Raw genomic sequence first — 18,091 nt, 5'->3', positions numbered from 1 at the left:
CAGATACTGGAGAGAGGAATGAAGGAGTCAAGGAGAAGAGGGCATCAGTCCTGCAGCTCAGCTGAGACTAAGAAAGATAGAGAATGAGCGAGAGACAGTCTGAGCAGGAGAGAGAGAGCAACACAAGCCAAGTGTTTGAAGTGGATCACTGTAGGCCAAACATCTGAAGAGGACAAGACTGCAAACATGTCACACTGCAGCCTGCTTGCATTTAATAACAGATGTTTGGTCTCTTCATCTCCGGTAATAGTTCCCCATCCAGGTTGGTCTGACCCAGTGAATGAATAATATATACATTTTTTTTCTTTTAAACCTTTACTCGTAAAAATGAGGTTTGCTGGCAGGGGGACATGGGCATTTTTAGCAGCCCTGAATATTCCTGACTCCTAGTTCTCTACTGTCTTATATCCACTGGTGGGGGTATAGTGCCTTGCCTGAGGGCATATCAACAGCACTTGTTGTGGGAAAAGAGAGACACATTACTCATTCACTTATCCCCACCCAGTTTTTCCCAGACAGCCTAAGAAGTCAAAGTGGCAATCTTCAGTCCCCAGCCCCATCCTCCTAAATACAGACAACCGGAACTGTAATAACCCAATTGCAAATCTTTCCCTACTTTTGTCACTTTTCCTCTGTATGTTCTGGCCACTCTCCTCATGGCAAAATGCTCAGCCACGCTTCCTCTTCAAGTGTGTAATTACTCTGTGGCTACAGCAGCCCATACGCTGTCCCCACATAGTGCCATCGCTGGTGATTTGCTCCTAATTTATGGCTGCACAGAAGTTCAAAGTTTTCATAATATTTGGGTAATATCATGGCAGGCCTCGCCTCGCCCATGTGATGGATGAAGGCTGGACTGAGCCATTGCAATTCTGAGCATGACAAGATATTGGCACCAAAAAGCTTTACACCTCTGCACTCCTTTATAGGGGCTGGCAGTGGCATGAGAGCAGAGCCAGAGGACCTTCATGAATTATAGATATGAGACTGAATGATTAGGGCTGAGGCCATGTGAGCGATGGACAAACGGGACAGGATGTGGCTGGCTGGATGCGCCGCTGTCCCTGTTGTCCTGCTGGATGCTGATGCTCACATAGATTAATGATAGGATGCTGAATAAAGCAGGTCCTGTGTCGGCGCAGTTCATTGGCAGTAAAAGGCGAGTCTGTCATGAGATGTTGTTGACTGCTGATGGAAGCTGAATGGCAAGTCAGTTGTGTTTTTAAAGTACTTTTGACAAATAGATCCATTACAGGGGACTTTAAAGACTTTAGTACATCAATAGAGAGACCCACACTCTTCCTTTGAAAGTCTGAGTTCATGTCAAGTTACTTTAAGCCTAGAAATGTGCCAATATCATTAAGAAATGCTGTTTTTAGTTATTTGGCTTAAAGAATGAAGAATATTGAAAGGCATATTTAGAAGGGGGTAAATTAAGAAGTGTGTTAATAAAGTATAAAGAGACAATGTTGCTGCTTAGAGGAGCAAACATTTTAAATCATTATTATCATAAGTTTCCATCTGTCTAGGACTGCAAGTAATCATTTTTATTGATTAATCTGCAGATTATTTTCTTAATTAATGGATCAACTGTTTAGTCTACAAATATTAAACAATGCTAAGAAAAATGCCAGCTATCTTCTTTGAAAAGCTGTAGAATGAAGCAATGTTTTGCTTAAAAATGACTTATATAAAAAAAAAGATAATTTATTAAAGAAGTTGCCGATTATTTTTTGTCGATCAGCTAACAGATTAATTAACTAATCATTTCAGTACCTTCAGTACCAGTTTATGATTTCCTGCTGTCAACTGAAACACATTTGTTCACAATTGCAGCAGTCATTCTGATTCAGATACAATATTTCCATTTGCAGAGTTAATTCACTCATGACAGTAATGTGAATTCATATCCCACTCTGTGCTCCCATTCCTCTCTTGTCAGTTTTTGTGCCAGCTCACATTTGTAATACATGGAATTAAACATTGCCATTCTGTTTTAATGAACCACTTGTTGAGGAGCATTGATTGTGCAGACATTAAGCCCATGCTCAGATAAGATAACACAGAACATTCTCTAATCTAGCTCTGTCCTACTTCACACTTGACCAGATGGAGATGTTTTTTTTCTATATCGCTGAAAGAAGAGAGAGAAAAAAAATCTCTTTAAAAATTAATACATTATTTACACCCACCAACGGCTTACCACCCAGTGTAAATCAAGTCCACAGCAGGCTGTACTGAGTCCCTCTTAATGACTTCTAAAACATATGCTTTTTTAATCTTTCTCTTCTTTTTTCATTGCCTCATTGCTGCTGTGGGCTTTTTTTTGCCCTTTATTAAACCATGCACGCACACACACTGACACACGCACAGTGAATAACAGTGTCATTTCCACACTGATAAGGGAAGAGCAGGCCCTCTGCTTTCCTGATAAAATCTGAGGAAGAACATGCAGTGCCCCCACCCCACCCCCCACCCAACCAACCCAAACCACCTTCTTCTACTTCACTCTTTCTCTTACTGCCTCCTGGAAGGAGGAGGAGGAAGAGTGGGGGACAGGTTGTATTAAGCCTGACCTTATGTCCAGCAGGGCAGATGCCTTCTTTGTCAACACTCATCAGATAAAGTCAGCCAAAGAGCCCATTGTTGTGACAGGTAACTGTTTTTACACACAACTCACAGAGTGTCTGGTGGGCGGCACTGGGAGATTACCACCTGAGATTTATTAAAATGGTCAGTGATAAAAAGAACAATGGGACTTTAGCGGGCTGGGTAAGTGCTCCTAATTCACCACAGGAAGAGGGCCTCCGCAGCTCCACACCTACAAACAGAAGGGCTCTGAGGATGAATGCTCCAGCCACTTTGCCATCAATTAGCAAACAAGCTCAGTGGTTGGATTGTCTCTGAGACAAAAAAAGAAGAAAGGAATGCACGTTTGATATGGGACAGGCGAGCTAAGAGATAAGTTTCCAGGCTATTGTCCAGGTGACAGCAGGGTGGAGAGGACATGGCTTACTTTCAGATGAATTCAGTCAACTGAATGTTCCAAATAATGCTGTAACATAATTATCCAGTCCCTTGTGTCATACAAACTGCCAGTAGAGAGGAGAAGAAATCAAGTTTAAATGAGGAGATTTCAAGGAAGATTGTGCATTACATTTATTTCCGTTTATTTAAAAACTGACTAACTGCAGCAGCTGTAAACTGAATGTATTTCATCTATGTGGCTATCTGCGCATGCTGAGCTCCTCCTTTGCTTAATAAATATTTTGAGATTAAAAGCAGTGATCCTACAGATGTTCGGGCAGACATGCACGGCAGGCGTATGTTTTTCGTGTTAAGAGGATACGTTTAATTCAACTAGAGAATAATTATTGAAAATACTAGGCTGCAGTCCTAATCTGGGGTCCAATCAAAGCATGAGCCTTAGTCAGATTAAATCTATCCCCCACATTTCCATCTGCTTCAAGACATCTCCAAAGAAATACACATTTTCTTTGGAGGAGAAAACAACAGAATTAGATGTGCCTGCAGCGGTCTTAACATCAGTGTTTACTAAATCAGTATGGATTAAAGAGAAGGCCCTCGTCCTGGCACAGGAGCAAGTCTGTACAAAAGGACAGAGCAGCATTCCTAAAGTTCCTTGATCCAGACTCACACACACACAGACACACACACGCACGCACACACTCTACCATTACCAAGCCTATGACTTTATGTGCAATCAGCTTGTATATTGGTTGGGTGCATTCTTAAATCCGCAGCAGCAAAGTTGGGCTTCGAACTGACAGAGGGATTAATCAAGAGGATGTTGAAATGGGTGACATCATCATACAGATTCAGGTTCAGCTGGAAAGTTTTGTCAGAGACAGTAGATGCAGCTACCATCACCTGTTTCTTTTCACCTTCTCCTCCCCATTGTTTTCTTTTTTTATGAGGAAGAAACTAGAGATGTTCCTCTCTGTGAAACACTCTCAGCTCAGACCAGGACAGGTCTGCTGGGAGTTGTTGTATTAGATACTGTTTGTCAGGCCCATGTGCAGCAAGTTACCACTTAACCCCTGACTGCGGGCTTGTCACCTATGGTAAACACTGGGATAGCGCCAGTATTAGAAGGATGGGTGGGACTGGAAGAGAGTTTCGGTCAAGAAAATAATTAATAACAGTGAAATTTGCAGTAAAATCAAATATATTCTGTTGGGATCACTGTAATTAGTGGGTTTGCTCACCAAGGCAAATATATATTTGCTAAAAATTTTCATTTAGACTTAAGTGAACCATGACTCATAAATTCAAAGAGGGAACGAAAAGCCAGGAAGTCCAGAATGGAAGAAGTTATCATAGCTTAATGTCTGTGTTGCACCATCCACCTTTATTTAACCTTCCTGTGTCATAACATATACTGCTCCAATAAAGAGGCATGATGTGGTGACAGTTATGAAATAGGAGTTGATGGTGCAAATACAGCATTTGAATGAAGTGATTGTGCCATTAGCGACTTAGCTAACTAACTTGTTAACTGACAGGAGAGTTTTTTTTTTCTGTAAATTATTTTCATTTGGAAAAAAAAAAAAAAAGATCCTTAAAGGAAAATGCCGGTGGAATCACCAGTCTGTGATTAGACCCTGTGTCACCAAGCTTCTAGATCTACATATTTAGGGAAAATGTGCAGATAAATTTCACTGTGTCACTTTTTGATGTGACCGGGCCTTCAGGGAGCAAATTGAACTTGGAGGAGCCACTGGTAGAATTCAAAGCACTTTTCCCCTATACAGAAAAAGGATATTTAAAACCACAAATTAAGCTTTCGACTAAGTAACAAAAAAGCAACAAAGGACATGAACAGATGGAACGTATCGTACTTCGTGAGGCATGAGATTAGCGCCTTACTTTACAGTGATGGTGGAAGCCTTGCACAGATCCAAACAGATGTGAATAACATGCTCATGCTTCTCTCACCTCACACTGTAAATGATAATCAAACTGTGTCATATCTAAACTGTTGTTGTTTTTAAGCATATTTACCCAATAGACATTGTTTTGTGTCCTCTCAGCAGAGAGGGTTTTGTCTGTCAGCTCACTTTTTCAGAGTGACAGGAGATGACAGCAGGTTGCTATCACCTCCTTCTCTCAGACATGGCCTCGGCTGCACACATGTCAGCCTGTGGCATTTGGGGGATTTGATGATACACTTACACATGTTCACATATGTCTGGGGGAATTAAGACATATGTGACACTCGGCTGTCTTTCTTTGGCCTGTGTCATACTTGGCCTCTTAGAAATTATGGCCCTGTCTGTCCACAGCTTGCTGCATTTCACACTTTGGATTATTTCATTACTCACTTTGCGTTTCACACTGATGCATCTCAATATATCAACCAGAGGCTTCCCCGCTGTCTCCCCCCTCGAATAACTCAGTTTCAGTGTAGCTTGTTTTAGTCCCTCTTTTTTAATGACCATGACCAATTGGATATGTTCTGCTGGCAACTATCTTGCTCCTCTCATACACTGGCCCATTGTGAATAAGAAGCAAAAACACAAAAAGGGCCCTCCAGATTTTCAACTTGTGTGTGACAGTCTGTAAATATGTCTCATGTGACTCTCCATCTACCAACTGTGTACTGGTACAAACTTCATGTCATGTGTGATTACCAGTCCCCATCTGTCTTTCTACATATGTACTTGCATATGTGTGTGTGTGGGGGGGGACAATCTTTCTAAGTAACTCTCTCTGCACTCCTGTGCCTCTAGCATGTGTGTATGAGTGTGTGCAACCCATCTCTCTGCTGTTAGCTCGATTGCATTCTCCAATCACATACCTGTTTTGAGAAATTATTCATTCCCTCTCAGAAAAAATGTTGGACTACTGTGTTCACTTCTGACTGAAATCTCTACCCTGTGTGTAGGCTGACAAGTCAACATGGAGCAGTCAAGGCAGGGAAAATAATGCTAGCATTAACATCACGCTCCTTCCAAAACACAAGGTGCAAGTATCAGGACTGCTTATTGGATGGTCAGCCAGCAACATGCTTCACCAGGAATGTGCTCATTCATGTTGCAGTGCCTCTCTGGATGACGTCATGTTGCGGTCCAGCAAAAGTCAAGGCGCATCCAACTTTTTTGTCAGAGAAGTGCATTTTTATGCTGGAGCCCTTTGTGTTGGCACCCCATAGAGTGGATGGACTGGCCTCAGCAAAAGAAGTGAGGGTGCTGAATTATTGAAATACCAAATTCAGAATGGGTGACACGGATCGAGGAACCCAGCCAGCAGCGTTTGGGTGAAAAATTCATCCTCCTTAGGCCCAAAGGTTATCCAGTGTATCCAGTGTATAGTTATTGTTTATGTGGCAGATTCCAAATTTCAATTTTAAAAAATCAGTATATTTTAATAATAATTTTTTAGAAGAGTAAAAACATCAGAGCTGAATTGAATCATGGCAGGTTGGTTTCAAATGACACTGTGTTGTATCATTACAAATTCATCTGTATCATTGTTGGATTGTTAACTGTATATCTAGATTCATATCAAGTAGTCTGAGACCAAGAGATATGCACCCCTATTAGTGTATATATCTTTATATCTATGTGTTAACAGTCTCTTTAACAACATTTAAATTTAAATGTTGACATCAAAACTCACTACTGAATTCAATATATATGGAATTGTTTTAATATTGAAAGTGCTTTACAATAGTGTGATTGATTATACAACTGTAGGAAGAGCCCAACCAGACTAGAAAGAATTACTCTACAAAAAAACTCACTGTGTAATTACATCATACATAAAATGTGTAAAGAAAATCTAATGTAATTTCACATTTTACAGACTGATTTATCAGCATACATATATAAACCTGCATCAAATCAGGCTGGCCAATATCCAGTAAGCCCATTTAATAAATTTAAGGACAGCACTGTCCTGATATTGGCTTAACCTGATGCGTGGGTGCACGATAAAGTGTGTTGACATGAAGCTGGAGGTACAGATCATAAAAGAGGGAGGAAGTATCATAATCTCTCATTACATCATTCATGGGGGTTATTGCAAAGACATAAACCACTGCTGCAGGAAATGACTTAACAACTGTCATAAAAGTCAGTTAAATACTAAATACTAAAGTCAGTTAATACTCTCCACCCCCTCCATTTCCGATCAAAATATGTTGAAATTAGAGGGATGTTTTTTCTTCTTCCTGCAGCACTGTACATTCTCCCTTGAAAAAAATGTATCTGAAGAGTTCAAACTTATTTGTTTGAAGTATAATTTTAATGTCAGACAATACCGTGAAGGCTGCAGTTATTCATGAGTTCAAACACACCTGCAAAATCAAAATCACTCAATATTCAAGAATGGCTTGTTCATTGTGCATTTTGCTGTGCTTTGATATGAGCACATTCTACCCAAATCCAGATGGCTCTTCTTTGAAGATAAAAGACCTGTAAATCTGTGGACAATGGCATAATGGATCAAACAGAATACATGCGGTCAAAAATATCAGGAGCTGTTATGGGTAAGCTTTTTATCCACATCTCGAGGAACTCCTCAAATAATTGTCCACGACTGCTAGTTTTTAGACTTGAAATGCCTGTGTTCTTTCCCCCTCCTGTGCTGACCTGCACACTGCTCTCCAGAGGTCATGTTTTTGGTGATGTGCCTTACTTGGAGAGTTACCTAAAGCCATTTTATCAACTAAAACAGACTTGGTGGACCTCCCTCTCAGTTGTGTCCCAATTATCTCTGTGAATCTTACCGCAGGTATCCAAATGTCAAGCGTCTTCCATGTTATTTCTCCCACAACTCCTCAGCGGAGTAGATTCAGTAATTAGTACCTGTGGGATGTGTCAGTGTGATCAGAGGGCGAGTGCTAAGCATGGCTCCATGCTCAAGCGGTCCTTCATAACGGCTCCGTGGTTGCATTGTTCAGACAGGGATTTTTGTTCGATAGAGCCCCTGAATCAGACGTTACAGCAGTGTCAGTGGTGTGCGGGTATGAAGGCCAGGGCAGCTGGTGTATCGAGGTGGGTCTTAGCGTTCTCACAGCCTTTAGAGTTGCATTCCCACAATTGCTAACACAGAAAAAGTATGAGTTTTTAAAAGTTTGAAAGCAAATCTGCAGAAGGGGGAAAACAGACGTTAGGCATTTGCTAAAGCTAATAAAAGCGTTAGCAAGACAACCAGTCAAATCTGTAGCCTTTTAGTTTTCTTGTTTAACCTGTAGGCCACAGTCAAAGTAGTCATTCTGTACTCTTCAAATATCTCTACTCTAACAATTTGTCAACTTAATGTATGTCATTCAATAATTTCTGCAACTTTCTGAGACCAACAGTCGGACATTTCCACCCTCTGCTGTGTGGACTTGAAAGTAAGGAGGTTTCAAACTCTGCAATTCTCTGTTTTTGATCTCTTTCTATTTCTGTCACATTTTGGGTGTACAGAAAGTGCAACATTATTAATGCCTTCCAGAGAAGACTGTCTGAGAGTGTGTGCATTATAGACATATTTCACTTCTGTCTACACAAATTAATATTGCATCTTACCCTCTCTATAACAACAGACATAAACACTTTTGCCTCACAGTGTGGTCAGATAAGCACCTTCTTTTCAAGTATAGTCTGGCCTTAAGTTTTGGAATTTTGCCATGGGGGTCCCTAATGGGCCAGTCCAGTCCTGCACTATATTGTGCCACAAGTTGACCAACACTACAAGTGAACTAAACTCAGTGTTGCATTAAACATATCCACTATCTATTTAGAGCTTTACTCTCACACTTTCTGAAATTGTTAGGAGACATTTTTTGAGTAGTTTGCATCAGCTGAGATCAGCAACTTGTTCCCTTATTACTAAAACTTGAGTGGATCCAGATCAGATTTTGACAAAACATCACTAGTTTGGATTCATCTTTAGGCAGTGTCGCTGTGTGGATAAAAACTAATCATGTTCATGTTAAAGATATTTATGTGTCTCTATATTTTGACTAAACACTTCTGCTTTCATTCTGCTATGTTTCAAGCTTCCGTAAATAAGAGAATGGGCAATAAAGCAACACAGGGAAGCTGTGGGAAATCGACTGATGAGGCCGCTCAGCTCAGTGTCTCCGTTTGATATAAGAGCTATTCTATGCAAAAGCACTCCCTGCTCGTTTTTTCCCCTCTCCTCCCCCTTTGTCACTTAAAGAATGCTTGGCGCCTGTGGATTAATTAAAGTCTAAACATTAAATATTGATTGATGCATTATCAGTGGCTCACAGTCGCCTCCTCTCAGATTGATTTCCACTGTGATTTATTGTCATATTTGCAGAGTCATTTCACTTGATAACAAAGAGAAATTGCTTGCAACCTTGGTACCCCCACCATTAGCCCCCCACATTGACATGCTCCCTGGTACTTAGCTCTCCTCTCTTCCTCCCCCTCTTTTCTCTCTTGTTTTGCGCTGTCTCTTTTTATTCTTTTCCCCTTTTTTTACTGACTTTTCCTCCTTCATCTTCGCTGTCATCCTCATGCCATTTAACAATACGTCTGCGCTGCCATTTCTCTTGCAGTTATTTGTAATGTGATGCGGATGCACGGATGTGTTGCTGCTCTGTCACAAGACTGGCAGAAAATGTGGACAAGAAATAAAATTATAAAAATATTAAATTATGTCTTGAGAGGACATTGGGTGTTCTATTTCAAAATTTGTTATTTTTAATTTGGGTAAAAAATGGGAAGAAGTCATGCTTTTTCCACCTCACTCTATATGTATATATGTATGTATTTTATTCGAAGCGTAAGCATGTAATTTTAGTAAAACAAAAATCAAAAACAGCCAGGGAAATTTTCTATTACAGGTCCTCTCTCCAGTTGTTCTATTTTCATGTGTCAAGTATAATTTACGATTTTTCTCCTCAGCCGTCAACTGTGAACTCTATTAATTTGTAGGGGGAAGTCTGATTTATAGGCTTATGAGCCCATGTTTCACATCATCATTTGTTAGCCAGATATTTGCTGCCAACTCCCTGGATGATGGCATCATCCTGTTTCTGCATAGCAAATACACTCATTGTGGACAAATGCACAAAAACAGACATGGAAAGGCATAAATTACAAATATTCTGAAGGAGGAAAAAAAAATTTCTCTGCTCTTATTAATCGTCTTTCTTTCTCTAAGCAGCATCATGTCATTTTCAGCCTGATGGTGCAACTCCACCTAACTGATAACATCAACAACAACAATTAAGGACTCTCTCAATCCTGTTCTTATACCAACATTAGGGACACACATTACTGCACTTCCTCAGTCAGGGGCTTCTTGCAATCCCCCTTATTTACACAATGCCAAAACAGAAAAATGCTTTGTTTACCAACACTTAATATTTTTAGAACTTCTACTCAAATCAACTCATTATTTCAAGGGGTAGGGACAAATTGAGTTTTCCTGATTGCAATTGGATTTGGTGACATTGAATTATGAGAATTTGTTTTTGTTGGGTCTGTGTGTGTGTGCGTGCACGCGTGTGTGTGGTGCGTAACAACGAAGATCTTGTGGGTCTTAATTTTTAAGTCAGTGTTGAAACGAGGGATGCATGTCATCCAGGTCTCACAAGGTATTGTATTGCCTGCTAAATTGCATTATCACTCATGAGGAGATGGTGTGGGAAACACTGTGTTTCCAAATCAAGTGCTGAATGAAGAACTGGACACATGTGACGCACGTATGGTTCAAACCAGGCAAACTTCACAATCCGTGATTGTTTTGATTTGTAGCCAGTCCATCAAATTAGATGCCAAAACTGGGAATTTGTTGCAGTGTTGAAGGAAGTAAATGCACATTTTCTCTCTGTGTTTAAGGATCAATAATAATTTTCTGCCTTTACTCACACATTTTGACCTTTTAAAAGATAAATTTTGATTTTCATTTTATCTGTATAGGAATTTCAGCTTGACTTCACATAGGCTATTCATTAGCCATACATCTTCTATCCAGAGCATTCAGCTTAATCAAATAGCCCCTCTGTGTTTGACATCCATAATCAGTACGCACTGAGGTAAATTATTCAATTAACCCTAATTAACACTGTAATATTCTACAAAATACATGAAGATTAGCCTTGTGCTTTGACTGTTTCAAAGCATGTTCACACACGCTCTACAAGCTCATCTATTGTCTGGGAGTGGTTAATTAAGGCTAAATTTGCTAATTGTTCATTTGTATTTTTCCTATTGGCCTGTCATGATAAATCACTGTGCAGTAATTCATCTAGCCGGGTGTACTTCATCTCTGTCGTATAGGAGCTCGCAGTGTGGCTGAAGATGAAATGTTCATTGTTAGCATCATCTGTCACACTGTGGGAGGAGAGTGATGACACAACTGTGATTTGCTTGAGCTTTACAGTACCAGGCTTCTCACCCGTACAGCCTGCTCCAACTGAACTGGGTTTTGATTAATAATCACAATGAATTTCTCTCTTTTGCACCAGTGACAAAGCAGTGTACTGTGTAACAGCACACACTTAGAGATGGTGTAAGAAAAACAGGTCTTCACACAATGGTTTAAATGTGCTGTACATTCATTGTCTAGTGGTTCCCAATCTTAAATCCACAGCTTTAAAGTCAACATTTAACACTATTCTTAAATAAAGATGGAGACTGTTACAATATTTTGTTGATTGAATTGTCAGATATAATTTGCTTTGCTCACATCTGAATTTGTGCTACCACTTGGAGTGGCAGAAGCTGGATATTTCACACATTTATTCATGATGTTTGGCTAACACTTTCAACTGTTTACTCATCACCTATAGCTAATAATTCCCAGCATTCATTCATTATTTATAGCTAAATTTTGCATCAGTTTATTCTTGCTTTTAAAGTTAGTGGACTATCAACTGCTTATCCATTACTTTTAGCAAATGTTTTATTCATTATAGTTATTTTAAACTAACTATTCCAAATATATATTTCAACCATTTATCCAATACTTAACGCTGGATAGTTTTGTATGTGTTTTCTGATTGCTTGCTAGCTAGTTTCACACACTGTTTATGTTATTGCTGCTGACTCGTGTTGTAACAGGCAGGGAGCTTATTGTAAATATAGTAAAAATCAGCAACCCAGTAATTTGTAATCCTATTTGGCTGTTTATTTTCCTCCTCAGAATATTGATATGATTTTTAATCAAATCTTAATTGCATTTAAGTTTGAGTTTGTGTTTTAGAGAGTGTCCTTGGTTCAGAATCACTTGTCTATATCTAGATCATATGAGCTGTAATCAGTGTAATCAGTTTTCTTGATTGCAATTGGATTTGGTGACATTGAATTATGAGACATGTTGTATTTAGTTTTTCTTTCATCTGTGTGCATGGGTGCATGTGTGTGCTTTGTAATAACGAAGATCTTGTGGGCCTTAATTTTTAAGTCAGTGTTGAAATGAGGGATGCATGTCTGGCTGCTAAATTGCATTATCACTCATGAGGAGATGGTGAGGGAAACAGCGTGTTTCCAAATCAAGTGCTGAATGAAGAACTGGACACGTGATGTGTATTGATGATTATTTCCGGTTGATTAACTGAAACTTATTTCTAAACTAATACTCACACTCACATGTGTTGCTATCTGCTTTTTCGCCAGTATGATGATGATATCCTGCCAACACGCTGGATGAAACCCAGGAGCTATAGACTGTCCTGTGTGTTGTAGGAGTTTTCTCCAAGGCCTCCTGTTAGATAAACAAATCCCAGCACCTTCTCTATTCTGTGGTGAAGCAGTTCAATAGACTCTCATCTATCTCTCTCTCTCTCTCTCTTTCTCTCTCTGCGGTCTCTCCCTGCTGCATGTATTGGCTTTAGCCTCTACCAATCGTCTTATTGATCCCAAATGAAACACTGAACTCATCAATACAGTCTTAATGCGAGTTTGTTGTTCAATCACTTGCCATTTAAATCACCCAGCTCAAGTCCCGCAAGCCATCCGTTTTCTGTCATGCGCTGCACATCTCAACAATTTGCTTTGTCATTTTGGGAGGAGTATGCAATTATCATAAATATCTCCCTGCACTCACTTTGTCAACCCCGTGGTGTGGTGTGATCATGCCTGCAAGAATTCAGGAGTCTGCCCCCTTTCTTTTTTTTAAATCTCCTTTGTTACCTTTTATCCCGTGTTGAAAATAGGTGCTTTTCTCTTACCACCAATACTTACGATGGCCTATTCTTACATCTTAAATGAGGTTTCATGAATGTCACAAATGAAGTCAAAGTGCAACACCATTGATTAGGCTGGTAATTAAGATGTAAATGTGGTTGTGGGCTGGTGAGCGATCACACCTGTGATAATAGCAGAGTGCTGTTAACATCACCAGGGGTCTGACTGCCATGCAGTGCGCTGCCTTATCAATGTTTGGAGTGTATCTCCTGTTTAAGTATAGGCTCCACTCCTAATTCATGCTGTTTGCTAGTGTGGTGCTGCCACTGGCAGATACTGGGCTGACAATTTTCTCCAGTGGGTGCTAGTCTTTCCAGACATCAGTGAGAGGCGGCTCTTGTGTTAGCCACCTGGTTGAACAAAGGGCCACTGGAAGACGCTACAGTCCAAATGAGAATCACCTTAACTGCCAAGTGCAATGAATGTAGAGGAATTTGTCATGGTGACAAATTCACAGCTCACATTGACAGAACATGCTGACACACAAGGCCACTAGGACCTCAAACACAGTGAAAGGGGACAATAAAAGACATACATAAGAGTGGATTAAGCATATATAAAGCTACTGTAAAAACCCAGATTAGATGTATGTGTGCCTAGATTCTTTAAAAGTGATAAGTAACTGAAACTTATCATGGCTAGTAACTTAATATTATCACAAACTTACAACTTTGCGTTCACAGCTCTGTTGAGAAATGCAAACATGTAACGCTCATATACTGCATCCTTTTTTTGTATGGAGAGTAGATATGGGTGTGGTGTGGATTTAGGTAGACTAGGCAAGTGCAGCTGCTGGCAGTCCTTAAGGGTTTGGGTGCTCACACATCGGTGTTAACAGTTTAGCTTCAGTGCCAGGTAGAGAATGAATGACATGGGGCAGGGTGGCACATCCTTGGAGATGTTTGTCAGGAGATGTCCCTCCCTTCTGCATGTTTACACTCACAGGGGCCACACTTTGGCTGTTAGCGGGGGAGAAAACTGGGAAAACAGCCGTCTTGTGAGAGCCAAGACTCTTACTCTGAATATTAAAGAGACACAGAGAAGGAGAGAGAGAGAGAGAGAGAGAGAAAACCAGCTATCTGGACAAAACAAAGCTGGGTTTGGAGAGCACAGGAGCACATAATAAGCACGGCTCTTTCACTGCACACCCAGGGCACTCTGGAAAAGTGGGGAGGCCACTGAATGGGAAAGGAAGTAATAAAAAAAGCAAACTTCTTTGAAAAGAGTTCTGTGTGTGTGTGTGTGTGTGTGTGTGTGTGTGTGTGTGTGTGTGGGAGTGGGAGTGGGAGTCCATATGCATGCGTGTGAGTGTTTGTGTGCAGCTGTCTGCCTAAGTGATGAGTATGTTCAGCCTACCTGCAGCAGAGTTTTTGGACATGAGATACAACCAAGCTTTTTGACACTTAGATCACTGTGAGACAGAAATATTAAATACTGTAACATCATCAAAGGCGGTGGGTGGATCTTTTGGTGGGGGGGGGTTTCTTGTGAAAAGGTAAGGAGATCATTTTGATGGGAGTTTACAAAGCAGCAACTCGCCAGACAAGACGAGCCAAGAGGTAGGAGGCAAAGTAAAAGGGCAGTGGAGTTCGATGAGAGAGTCTGATTGCCATTCTGTCTGACATGCAGTCTAAATGAGCTGAGAGAGAGAGAGAGGGGCTGTTTGGTTTGACCATACACACACACACACACACACACACACACAAACACAAGAGTGAGCAGTGAGGTGTCTGGCTTTTAAGCATGAAAACATGTATACATATTTATATATTTAAATGTAAATGTTACCTTGTATCTACTATTTCTGCAAATATGCCAAAAAAGCTGAATTTGGCTAAAAGGTTAGAGGGAGCAAGCAGGGGGAGAAGTAGACAACAGGGGGGAAAGAGTGAGTCGCGAAGAGAAAAGGAGGCAGGAGAGAGACGTGGAAAGAAAGAAGCTAATTGGGGAAGTGGTGGCAGTGCTGTAACTTCACTGAGTAACCCCCCCCCCCGGGGTAGTCTTTTCGTTAGTCGTCAGGGACCTGACTTCTCTGACGTCCCGTATCCGACTAGACTTCTACAAGTGGGGTAAATAAAGAATGACAAGCCCCCCCCTCAGTCTCCCCCCGTTAACCTCCAGGCAGGTTTCACCCCTCTTCCCCTCTCTGGTGTAGACGTGGTGTGCGACAATGCAGCTTTACCTTGAATAAAGTCTCATTTCCCCTCTGCTATGCTTTTTGAAAGATGTGCCAAATTTTTGCAGCACTATAGAAATTTTTATCCTCTGTGTTTTATCATGTGGTCACCGGGTAGACACGCATAGAGTGACTTCCCTCTGACACGCAAACACACACAAACATACATTTAGAGCTCTCTTTTGTGTGGTCACAAGGAGCTAAAGAGCACACATGCGAACACATGAGAGGACCTCACATTGAGCCTGCCACACTGCTCTTTCCAACAGATTGCTGATTTTTAACCACAAAAACCTCAGTGCAGCCTATTGAGTGTTTGTGCTTGTTTTAAAGAGCAATTAAGTATGGAAAGGCGTCATATTTAGCACTGTTTTCTTTATTGGGAATATGGAGGGGCATACAGGAAGCAGAGGACAAACAGAAGTAGCCATTTGATGAACTGCGTGCTACTGGCCCCACACTAAAATGGCACGCTGAAAGTCAAGGTCCATGCAAGTTAATTAATCCATTCAGTCTGATCAGTTAATACATCCACAAAAAAAGGAAATTAATTTAAGAAAAGGAGGGATTCTGTAGAAAGTTAAAACTTTATTTAACTTTACATTGTTAAAAATAGAGATAACTGAAATGCAATACATGGCTTCATAAACTGAGAAAGATTGAATAAATTTGGTGCTTAATTAATTACTTGATGCAGACAACATATCAGCTTACACAACATACAAAGCAAAAAGCTGAAGGAGCAATCACGTTCTGAATACAATCACCACCAGAACCACTGTCCCCTCCAGGTGGCAGACGGTGAGTCTGGGTGTGTCATGGAGGCTCCGTCCGGCCCCCACTCCCATTCCTTCCCTCTAGCTCCAGGCCGGTCAGGGACAAGCTGGAGATCAATAGCTTGCGTTTGCCCATAGCAGCCCCATTTCTCAGCCGGGACACTGATGCTAACTATCAATAGCAATAAGGGGCTGTCTGAGACACAGTTAACTGCTGGCCAACCAACACAGCTGTCTGGCGGCAGTTGATAAACATCTTGTGCCCAGAGTTGCTGCAAATAAACCACTTGATATGTTTCAACTTTGTGGGCGTATTTACTGTAAGAATGTGTGTGTTTTTTTGTTTTTACGTGGCGTGTCTGCTCGCTCGGTGGTTACCTGCACGCTGCTTTGTTGTGTGGGTTCCACTTCTCGCCTGGCTTGCTCTGTGGCTGTGATACAGACATCACATGTGTATACTCTGTATGTTCTGTGTTTACGAGCGCGTGAAGTGATGTAGGGATAATTCAATGTGTAATTTTTAGTTTTGCTTCCAGGTTCTTAAAAATACATAAACACTCAGCTTTTCGGAGGGTGATGTAATTTCTTCAAGATGTTTGGAGTGTTTGGTTCCTCTGTAACCTCCAGTCTTTAGTGATGTGTGTCAGTGTAATCCGGCTCCATTCTGTGAAACATCTAACGATCTAAGCATCTCTCTTCATCCAAATATCGTTTGTCAATGTCATATGAAAGCAGAATGTGTTTTTCAAGAATGTGAAGGAGCCAAAATAGGAGTCTTGGTGGTCGTCCAGTGCCATGGTGTTTCTCGTTAATGCAAGTCAAGCGAGCATGTTTAATCAGATACAATCAAGTGAATTTGTATCATAACAATTGGAGGATTTAATGATTGCATCTCTGTGGATGTGAGTATCTATTCAAAAAAAAAAAAAGTTGGGTGCTGGGTAATGAGAAACAGGCATAAGGTCTTGTCTTAAAATTGCAGGTATATTTACTTAAAAATTGTGTGTGTAAGCACATATTGAGTTTGTTTATTTTATGTTTCCCTACTTCAAATTACTGACATATTCATGAAAGAAATATATAAATAACTGTCTATTTTCATATTTAAGTGATGTTGTCTTTTTTTTTTTGTTTCACACATTCATTATTTGAATGGTAGTAATAGCTTTCCTCTTGGTATACAGTACAGTATGCTACATTGCTACATTTTCTGTCTATATTATACTGTAGTCCTCATAGTCATTATTATGTATTAATTAATTATAATTACATGTATTTTTTTCCTAAAAAGTATGGCAGTGTTTGCAAACTGTGCAACAGGATGCAGATGTGGATTTCTTTTTGAGTGTGCACTGCTTGTGGTGTCTGGTTTCTTGCTACACCAGTCAGGACAGGACACTGCTGGCTGCCTTTCCTCTCACACTAATAACTGGGAGGACGAGACTCTTAGTCAGGGGTCCTTTAGCACACATCTCTTAACAGTTGTACACTTGTACCTGGGCAGCTTCAACTGATACACACCCACACAGTCACTCAGAGCGGGCTGTGTGTGTGTGTGTGTGTGTGTGTGTGTGTGTGTATCTGAAGACTGTACCAGTGACACATGCAAACTTAAATTCACACGCACTCTCACACACAGTGCAGACACAGGGTGTGTGACAGGCCAGTGACCCCTGGCACCTCCGTGACACCCTTGAATGTTTGCTTGTTTTCTCTCAAACAAGACGGGATTGAAAGGGGGTGTCTGTAACTGCAGCTGAGATAATGTAAAAACAAACACAGCCCATTGATATCGGGTGATGCTGCAGGAAGTTGTCAGGGGGCCACAATGGGGGGAGACAATCTGTGGGACAAGTGGTGGCAGGGCTGCTGGAGGACAATAGAAAAGGGTTTGATCTCTTAATTAATGGAGGCTATTCTCTGCTGCTGCAGGTACTGAATTTTAATGCAGGCGATTTTTC

The sequence above is a fragment of the Lates calcarifer genome, linkage group LG2 (assembly GCF_001640805.2).
Source record: "Lates calcarifer isolate ASB-BC8 linkage group LG2, TLL_Latcal_v3, whole genome shotgun sequence".
Taxonomy (NCBI): Eukaryota; Metazoa; Chordata; class Actinopteri; family Centropomidae; genus Lates; species Lates calcarifer.
The sequence above is the reverse complement of the archived record's forward strand: the minus strand, read 5'-3'. Positions refer to the sequence as shown.